At 41.9% G+C, this 8,157-nt stretch overlaps 1 long non-coding RNA gene across 1 annotated transcript; it reads left to right on the forward strand.

The window, feature by feature from the left end:
* Nucleotides 1-535: 535 nt before the first annotated feature.
* On the forward strand, nt 536-3,203 carry LOC130534122 (uncharacterized). Its single transcript, XR_008952809.1, has 3 exons — nt 536-627; nt 1,902-2,093; nt 2,769-3,203. It is a non-coding gene; the product is annotated as an uncharacterized LOC130534122 (long non-coding RNA).
* The last annotated feature ends 4,954 nt before the right edge of the window (nt 3,204-8,157 follow it).

An 8,157-nucleotide genomic window follows, 5' to 3' on the forward strand; every position in this document is an offset into this window, starting at 1 on the left:
GGGCTATAACCCATATCTACTTACCTGCTATAGCTGTTATTAATTTGTGGTTTGGGTCCCGAGGAGAGAAATGGAAATGAGGGGAAAAGGCGATTCCAGTAAAAAAAAAAAAGGCAAGTGGAGGAAGATATTAACATAAGGGGGGAGGCAGGACTGGGTGGAATAACCTGGAATACCTGAGGACCCGGAGAGCGAGATTAAACTGGAACCACATACACATGCAAGGAGGGAGCGAAATGAAAGTGCAGAGTGGCTGTTTGTGCGGCGTAGAGATGCACCTGACAGTAATGAGATGAGTCAAAGACGATGGATAATGAAGACAAATCCCTGTTTTAAAATCAATTTTCCTTTTCTGTGTGATTTTAGAAAGAAATCACAATTTGTCGACTGACGCAGAAACGCTGTCTGAACCCCGACTTTACGGACTGTAAATGTGTGTGTGTATGTGTGTGTGTGTGTCTATGTGTGTGTGTGTGTGTGTGTGTGCTGGGAACATTATTCATTTTCAGTCTTTCTAATCTAAAATTTATACTTTGGTTTTTGCAGCATTTTCAGTCTGATGTCTTTGACTGTCAGTGGGATGGATGTGAGACTTATTTAAAGAACACGGATCTCAACCAGCACCAGGTGAGGAACATCAGAACCTCCCTCAAGGCTTTTACTGTCAATATTTCAGGTGTTTCAAACCCGACTTTTGAAGGTCTCTGCCCCACAGTCACGCTTTGATAAGACATGTTTGGTTCTGCAGAATTAAAGAACCAAAGTAGATGAAAGGGTGTGTGTGTGTGTGTGTGTGTGTGTGTGTGTGTGTGTGTGTGTGTACAGATCTGTAAAGCATTAAAAGTCAACTCTGTACCGATCTTTTCTCAACGTATTATTGATCTCTTGTTGGTCTGTATGTGTTCTTTGTTTATAGTAAAGGTTGTTTGTTTGTGTGTGTGTGTGTGTGTGTGTGTGCGTGTGCGCGTGCGTGCGTGCGTGTGTGTGTTTATTTACGATTCGAGGTTTTAGGTCAGTGAATGAGCAGATGGATTATCGATTGTCCAGCACAGAAAAGCCAACCAAAGCCTTTCCTTGTACTTCTATCTTAATGAGGACTTTCAAACATATAATGCATTACCCAGGCCCTTACCCTAACCATCACATCTAAATACTAAACCTAAACCTACAATCAACCCTAATCTCAACATTAACCGAGGATCGGACCGCCAAGGCCCCCGACTTGGTCCGCCGCCCAATCCAAAACCTTAAAACCATCTTAAATCTCAAAAGGTTAGCTCCCACACCCACACACAGTTTTCACTCATTTTGTGTGCAGTCTTATAAGTTTCACCAATCATTTCATCTTATCAGATAAAGAACAAACACAAGGCACACTCTCTGGCTCTCTGTCTCTCTCTCATGGTGTGTTTAAGCATATCCATGCTTGCCAGACAAACTGATAAAGCCAATCTTTAAAGGGTTTCTGTGGTGTTAATCCCACTTATATCAGTCTTCGTCCATGCTGTCCTGTGATTGATGTGTTGTTGATTCAGATGTCTTTGTTGCAGCCTATTTTTTGACATTGGTTTTTTTCTTTAAGCTGGTTTAAAAACCTTGTGCTGGAACAGCTTCCAGCTTGCTCGGTCACGGTCTACAGTAATGTTGGCCAGGTCAAAGTTCAGGGTTTTATTTTCTAAAGAAAGCTGGTGTTTGAGTGATCACTTCCTGTTAGCTTTTCCAAAATATTGCTGCTACCACAAACAACATATCATTTTGCATGAAATCTTTAAAAAAGATATATAGCTCCATGGCCTGGCTTCTATATACTGAAGTAATGATTGTTTACAGCACACATGGACCTCTGAGCTCCTTCCTGTACTGCGTATTAATATAACCATGCGTTTGATTTCCAATCATAGACTGCTCACTCCACTCAGGCAGGTGGTGCCTTGGTAATTATGAGTATCATGTGCAAATGAAGCCTCTCCTGTGGTCCCTGAAGGCCACCTGATCTCAAGGAAGGCCCAGGGCCAGGTGGAGAGATTACACCTCCACAGTGACCTGATAGCACCTGGTGACCTCCCCGGTCAGAGTTTGCTGACGTGGCTGAGGTAAGGGAAATCTGACGCTCTTTGTTTCAGCTGCTGCCCCGCGATCCAATCTCGGAGAAGCATGAGACGATGGATGGATGGATGGATGGATGGATGGATGGATGGATGGATGGATGGATGGATGGATGGATGGATGGATGGATGGATGGAAATCTTTTATCAATGTACACATTGCTTTCCATCAAATATAGATAACAAGATGACATAAAACCTCTGAAGTTTTCATTAGATGTTATGTATTCATGTTGTTACAGTAACAATAGAATGTTTATTACATGTGTGCACTGTAGCTAAACATTGACTAAATACAGTTTAATAATCAACCATGTTGAATGCACTCAAATGACCCCTGGGGGGAAAAAAGACACAAATAAACCTGGAATAATAAAACCAGGTTAAATCGGAATGTGTGGAATGAAAGTGACATTGCTTGAGTTTTTGGTTTGATCTTACAAATAAGAGGGATAAAAAATGAATGTTCTACAACTACTACTAATGATTAATAAATCAATGGTTGAGTTAGTTTGGGTGGGAAAATTGGTGTATCACCTAATTCATGTTTTCTGAAGCATCTTTCTCTATGAATATATTATTAGAGCCAAAGATACAAAAAAATAAATCTGCAGTTACGGTTCTGTCATAATGTTATTTATCTTCTACACTCTTCTTTTATAGTAAAATCCTAGCAGTTTTTTACTATGTCAAGAGGTTAGTCAAACCTTATCATGAAGGCCTTCAGATGACCTTGGAATTGTTTCTGGAGAGAAGAGGAGATGGATCACGGCCGCTTTTGTCAGGAAAATGTGATATCTGTGTCCGCAGTTTCACTGCTGAAATGTTTAACGCCATATCTGCATCCACACACACCGCTGGCTGCGCTCAAGGTGACACACATGCACGCACACACATACAAACACAATGAAATGTGCTAGTGCCAGTCTGAAAACATGTGACCTCTGTGTCTTTCACTTCTGGCCTGACTCCCCCATTAACACTTATTCATTCTACAAATTGTTCAATACCCCCCTCTCTCTTTCTCTCCCTCCCTCTCTCTCCCTCCCTGGCTTTAATTTTCAAGGCTGTCTTCCAGGCAGTGCATGTCAGGCTCTACTAAGCAGACTGCCACAGAGGAGCACGCTCCTGTCACTGGAGCTTACTGTGATGAATGAGAGAGAGAGAGAGGAGAGAGAGAGAGAGAGAGAGAGAGAGAGAACGAGGGGGTGTGGGGGTGTTTACTGGAAAAAGTGAGAGAAGGAGAGATAAGCGTGCAACCAATCAGAATGAGAGAAAAATGTTGTTCAAACAGAATGAATGGAAGTCGCATCCACAAGCGCAGCTCTAGCTGTTCTCATTTATTGCGGGGGGGGGGGGGGGGACAATGCATTAACAGGGACAATATCTGACATTGAATTGCTCATAAGCTAATTCAAATCTACATTTTCTGCATATGACATTTTAATTTTCATTCATTAACATTTAAATGTAAAACTGCAATGAACTGAAGAGGACTAACACAACATTTATTCTTCTTGTGCAAAGGTGGAGCCACTATTTAGCAGGATTTCGGTGCTGACTGTCAAAACATTTGTTTTAAGTTTGGTCCTCAGAAGAATATAAAGAAAAGAACATAAAAACAGAGAAGAGTACATTTTAAAAAAGCACTCAAGGCAGATGGAAATGTTTTGATGTTGAGCTAAACATCAAAATCATGTTAAGATCTCCTCCTGGAGAGTTCTGGCTGCTATATCGCATCAAATATGCTGTCAATTATTTTTATTTTTTATTTTTTTAAAAAGACATTATTACAAACATCATTAACAGATTTAAACTGGAACTCCTCTCACAACACCTCTGTCATGATTTGAACTGCTCTCCTCTCATCCTTCATCCAAATGACTGTAATTGCCTGGTTTGTCTTTGATCTCATCTCTCATCTGTCTCAGTGTTTCTCCCTCTGGGGGCAGGGAAAGGAAACTGCAGCACATGAACGGGTGATAAACAAGCGTCTTTGACTGAGAGGAGAGCAGCCGTGAGATAAAGGAAGTCGCATCCTTCTGTCGTTGCTGTCATCTGTCATGCACACAGACAGCAGTTTTTCCACTGGATGGTGTTGGCTGCCCTTAGCTCATGTTCCTTCCTTCATTTGTTCCCCATATTTTCTCCAGTCTCTTATGAATGTTGCATGTTTGTATGCGAGTAGATGACTGTTATAGTAAGAGCTGTTTAAGTATTCGTTTTCTTTAGTCGCCTCACAAAATTAACAATCTTCTGGCGGGAACCTTCAATCAATGGGTTAGTGTATTACTTTCCAAAGGTCCTGGAACTTGAAAATGATTATTTCCAGGCTGTAGCTGTGGGCTGTTACTGTTCATTAAATCACTGGAATTCAGAAGACCCTTTTCATGATACCCAGTATTTTCATGGAAAGGAAGCAGTTGTAGAACAAATATGCCATTAAAATGTCAGGCTCTGCAGGCAACTCAAGTCATCACGAAGAGGCCTTGAAATCTGCAAAGTGTCTGTCTGCCCAGCGGGAGGGTCATGCAGAACACCACGGTTACTGTGGAGAAGGCATTAAAGTGCAAAGGAAGCCTGGGTATCCATGTCCAGCACCACCAGATCAGACTGCACTCATGCTGGTGTCTGGCTGAGCAGCTGAGTGAAGAAAATCTCCTGTCCCACCTACAAGCTGCTGGATGATGGTGTCCTACAGCAGCCAAGTGTCTATCCCAGTCAGTTTCTATCATAGTCAGTATCTATCCCAGTCAGTATCTATTCCAGTCAGTATCTATCCCAGGCAGCATCTATCCCAGTCAGTATCTATCATAGTCAGCATCTATCCCAGTCATCATCTGTCCCAGTCAGCATCTATCCCAGTCAGCATCTATCCCAGTCAGTATCTATCCCAGTCATTGTCTATGGCAGTCAGTATCTATCCCTGTCAGTATCTATCCCAGTCATTGTCTATGGCAGTCAGTGTCTATGGCAGTCAGTATCTATCCCAGTCATCATCTGTCCCAGTCAGCATCTATCCCTGTCAGTATCTATCCCTGTCAGTATCTATCCCAGTCATTGTCTATGGCAGTCAGTATCTATCCCTGTCAGTATCTATCCCAGTCATTGTCTATGGCAGTCAGTGTCTATGGCAGTCAGTATATATCCCAGTCATCATCTGTCCCAGTCAGCATCTATCCCAGTCAGTATCTATCCCTGTCAGTATCTATCCCAGTCAGTTTCTATCCCAGACAGTATCTATCCCAGTCAGTTTCTATCATAGTCAGTATCTATCCCAGTCAGTTTCTATCATAGTCAGTATCTATCCCAGTCAGTATCTATCCCAGTCAGTTTCTATCATAGTCAGTATCTATCCCAGTCAGTATCTATCCCAGTCAGTTTCTATCATAGTCAGTATCTATCCCAGTCAGTATCTATCCCAGTCAGTTTCTATCATAGTCAGTATCTATCCCAGTCAGTATCTATCCCAGTCAGTTTCTATCATAGTCAGTATCTTTCCCAGTCAGTATTTATCCCAGTCAGTGTCTATCCCAGTCAGTGTATATGGCAGTCAGTATCTGCCATAGTATAACAAACAAACAAACAAACACACACACACACACACAGAAAAACACACGTGCACAATGTAATTATACCTGTTTCATCTCAATATATTATATTTGGTTTTTATCGATTTATCTTCATGTTCACTGTATCTGGAATAGAATATTTATGAACAAAAGCTGTTTAAAGAGACTTCAGTGGGATCCTGAAGATTCCAGTCTTTGTCTTTGAGCTTCACATGATTGCATTTATGAGGTGAGGGTCTCTAACATTATCAAAGCTTATGAAGAATCGGGGAAAAACAATTTCTTTAAAAAATAAACTCACATCTATCAAATTAAAATTGCCTTTAGTCAAAAATCCTAATAGTTGAACTGGGATCACAGACAGAAAGAATTTAATGGTGAAGTGTTCCGAGCCTCTATCCAGATCCACATGGGCTAATACTCAGCGTCTACCTTCGCTTCAACAGTGTGAAACTTAATGGTTTGGATGATTTTGCAGGTTGGTGGAAATTTGTGGCCTAGGATCAGTCTGACCGCAGCTTGTTTTTTTGAAAAACACAGGATCAGCCGGGCCTTTAGCTGTTTCTCCACAATACCGTAACCCGTGGTAACCATAATTGAAGTAATCCCTGGATCCCTTTTAATGTTTCATCTGCAGACTCAGATCTTATGTAAGGTTTATTGATGACTTGTTCCCAGAGCTTTGGGGTTAACCGCTTTTACTTTCCCAGCTGTCGGAAACATCCAAAGAGACCATCCTGGAAGAGGGCTGCTCAGCATTCTCCACCAGAGAGCTGACTCAAGGTGACAGAGTGGTGATGAGGAAAAATATCCATAACATTCTGCAATGGAAAACACAGAGGGATGGTTTGAAGTGAGCAACACACTGGACCACTCGGTGGAAATGAGACTTCAGAGCCAATCATCTCGCTCACCGAGGAAAAAATGTTTCAGCCGGCCACTTGTTTGGATCCCAGCTATATCTTTTACCTACAATGTTATGGCCAATTTCTCTTGTCATCTTGGAAAAATGTGGCATAGAAAATGCCACTGAAAGCTTAAATTTGACACAATGCAGCTGCAATCTCAACAGAAGGACAACGCCTTCAGTAGATTCATAGTAAATCTAAGCGAGGTCCGGGTTGGTCACGTCTTTAATGGGCTCTGTCCTCTTTCTTTCCCCCTTTCCAGTCAATCATCTACGCTCAGTTTTCAAATCATCCACACAGAAAACCTCCCCTGAGTTTAGTGTTCTGATGGCAGGGAGATTGGAAATGGAGGCAAGGTGACGAGGACGACGAAACATCCAACAACTAATAAAACGCTTCTGTAAAAAGTAAACAACATCAAGCAGAAAGAGCACTGCCATTTCCTGCCACGGTCCAAAAACATGCACATTACGTCAACTCCTTCCTGCTCCTCCGTTCTGTTTTCCTCCACTTATCCAGGAGCAGATTGCAGGGCAGCATTTTTAGTAGAGAAGTTGAAACCATTCTCTGTAGCTTCCTCCTCCATCTCCTCCGGGAAGAAGACCCAGGCCATCCAGACAGGAAATGTAGTCCCTCCAGTCGGTCATGGGTCTGCGTGAGGGAAAAAACTTAGAATCCAGTATCAACCTGCGACTCTTCAGGAATAATTGGTGGCTACAAGGAAAAAAGAAGCTCTTCCAATTTTCAACTTTGAATTCCTACTTAAATGTAATGTTTTTTATTATTTTATTTTGCCTGCAACTTCATTTGGATTCATTCATTTTGATGAGCTGATGCTAATTAAATGAAATCAGCCCCTCTGTTTTAAAACGCTTTTCCCCACCCATCCAGCTAAGTGTCCAGTTGTCTGGAGTTCGTAATTCTGTTTTCAGAAATGTTCTCCATGTAAATGAAGTGATGCTTTTAACTGGCGGAGCTCCTAAAATCAGGCACTTTGAAACTGGTTAATGTTGATGCATTAGCTGCACTCTGCTGGCTCAGTATCTTTCATGTAATCCATTAATCATGATGATTATCATCAAGGCCCTGAGCAGAAATCAATACAGTGATGCCGAAGAGCGTGATGTGTAAAGAAGATAAAAGATGATGTGCAAGGTTTACACCGCTTGGTTTTACTGTAGCAAGAGAGGACTGACCATCAATCCTTTTTACCTCTGCTCCTTTAGAAAGGCTCATGCTCCACAGTCCCGGTGCGAAAAAACATCATTTAAAGTGTAAACTATCCCAGCTAGGTGTCATTCAAGCGTAACTCCAAAAAGGTCCCAGCAAGGGAACTCAACAAGGGAAGCCTCATTAATCAGATGGGGCACCGTGTCAGACACAACAAACGATGTGAGGAAGTCATCAGGCTAATTAAGAAAAACGCATTCAAGGTCCAAGCGAAAGTTCAGCGGGAGCCAAACCCACATGACATGTAGCTGCTGAGTCTATTAATGCACATAAAGAGCGGATTTTCCTGCTGAATTCTGCTGTTAAGAATAAAGAATGATTTTCCTGTTGGTGAATGTGGAG

Source organism: Takifugu flavidus, chromosome 11, assembly GCF_003711565.1.
Source record: "Takifugu flavidus isolate HTHZ2018 chromosome 11, ASM371156v2, whole genome shotgun sequence".
NCBI lineage: Eukaryota > Metazoa > Chordata > Actinopteri > Tetraodontiformes > Tetraodontidae > Takifugu > Takifugu flavidus.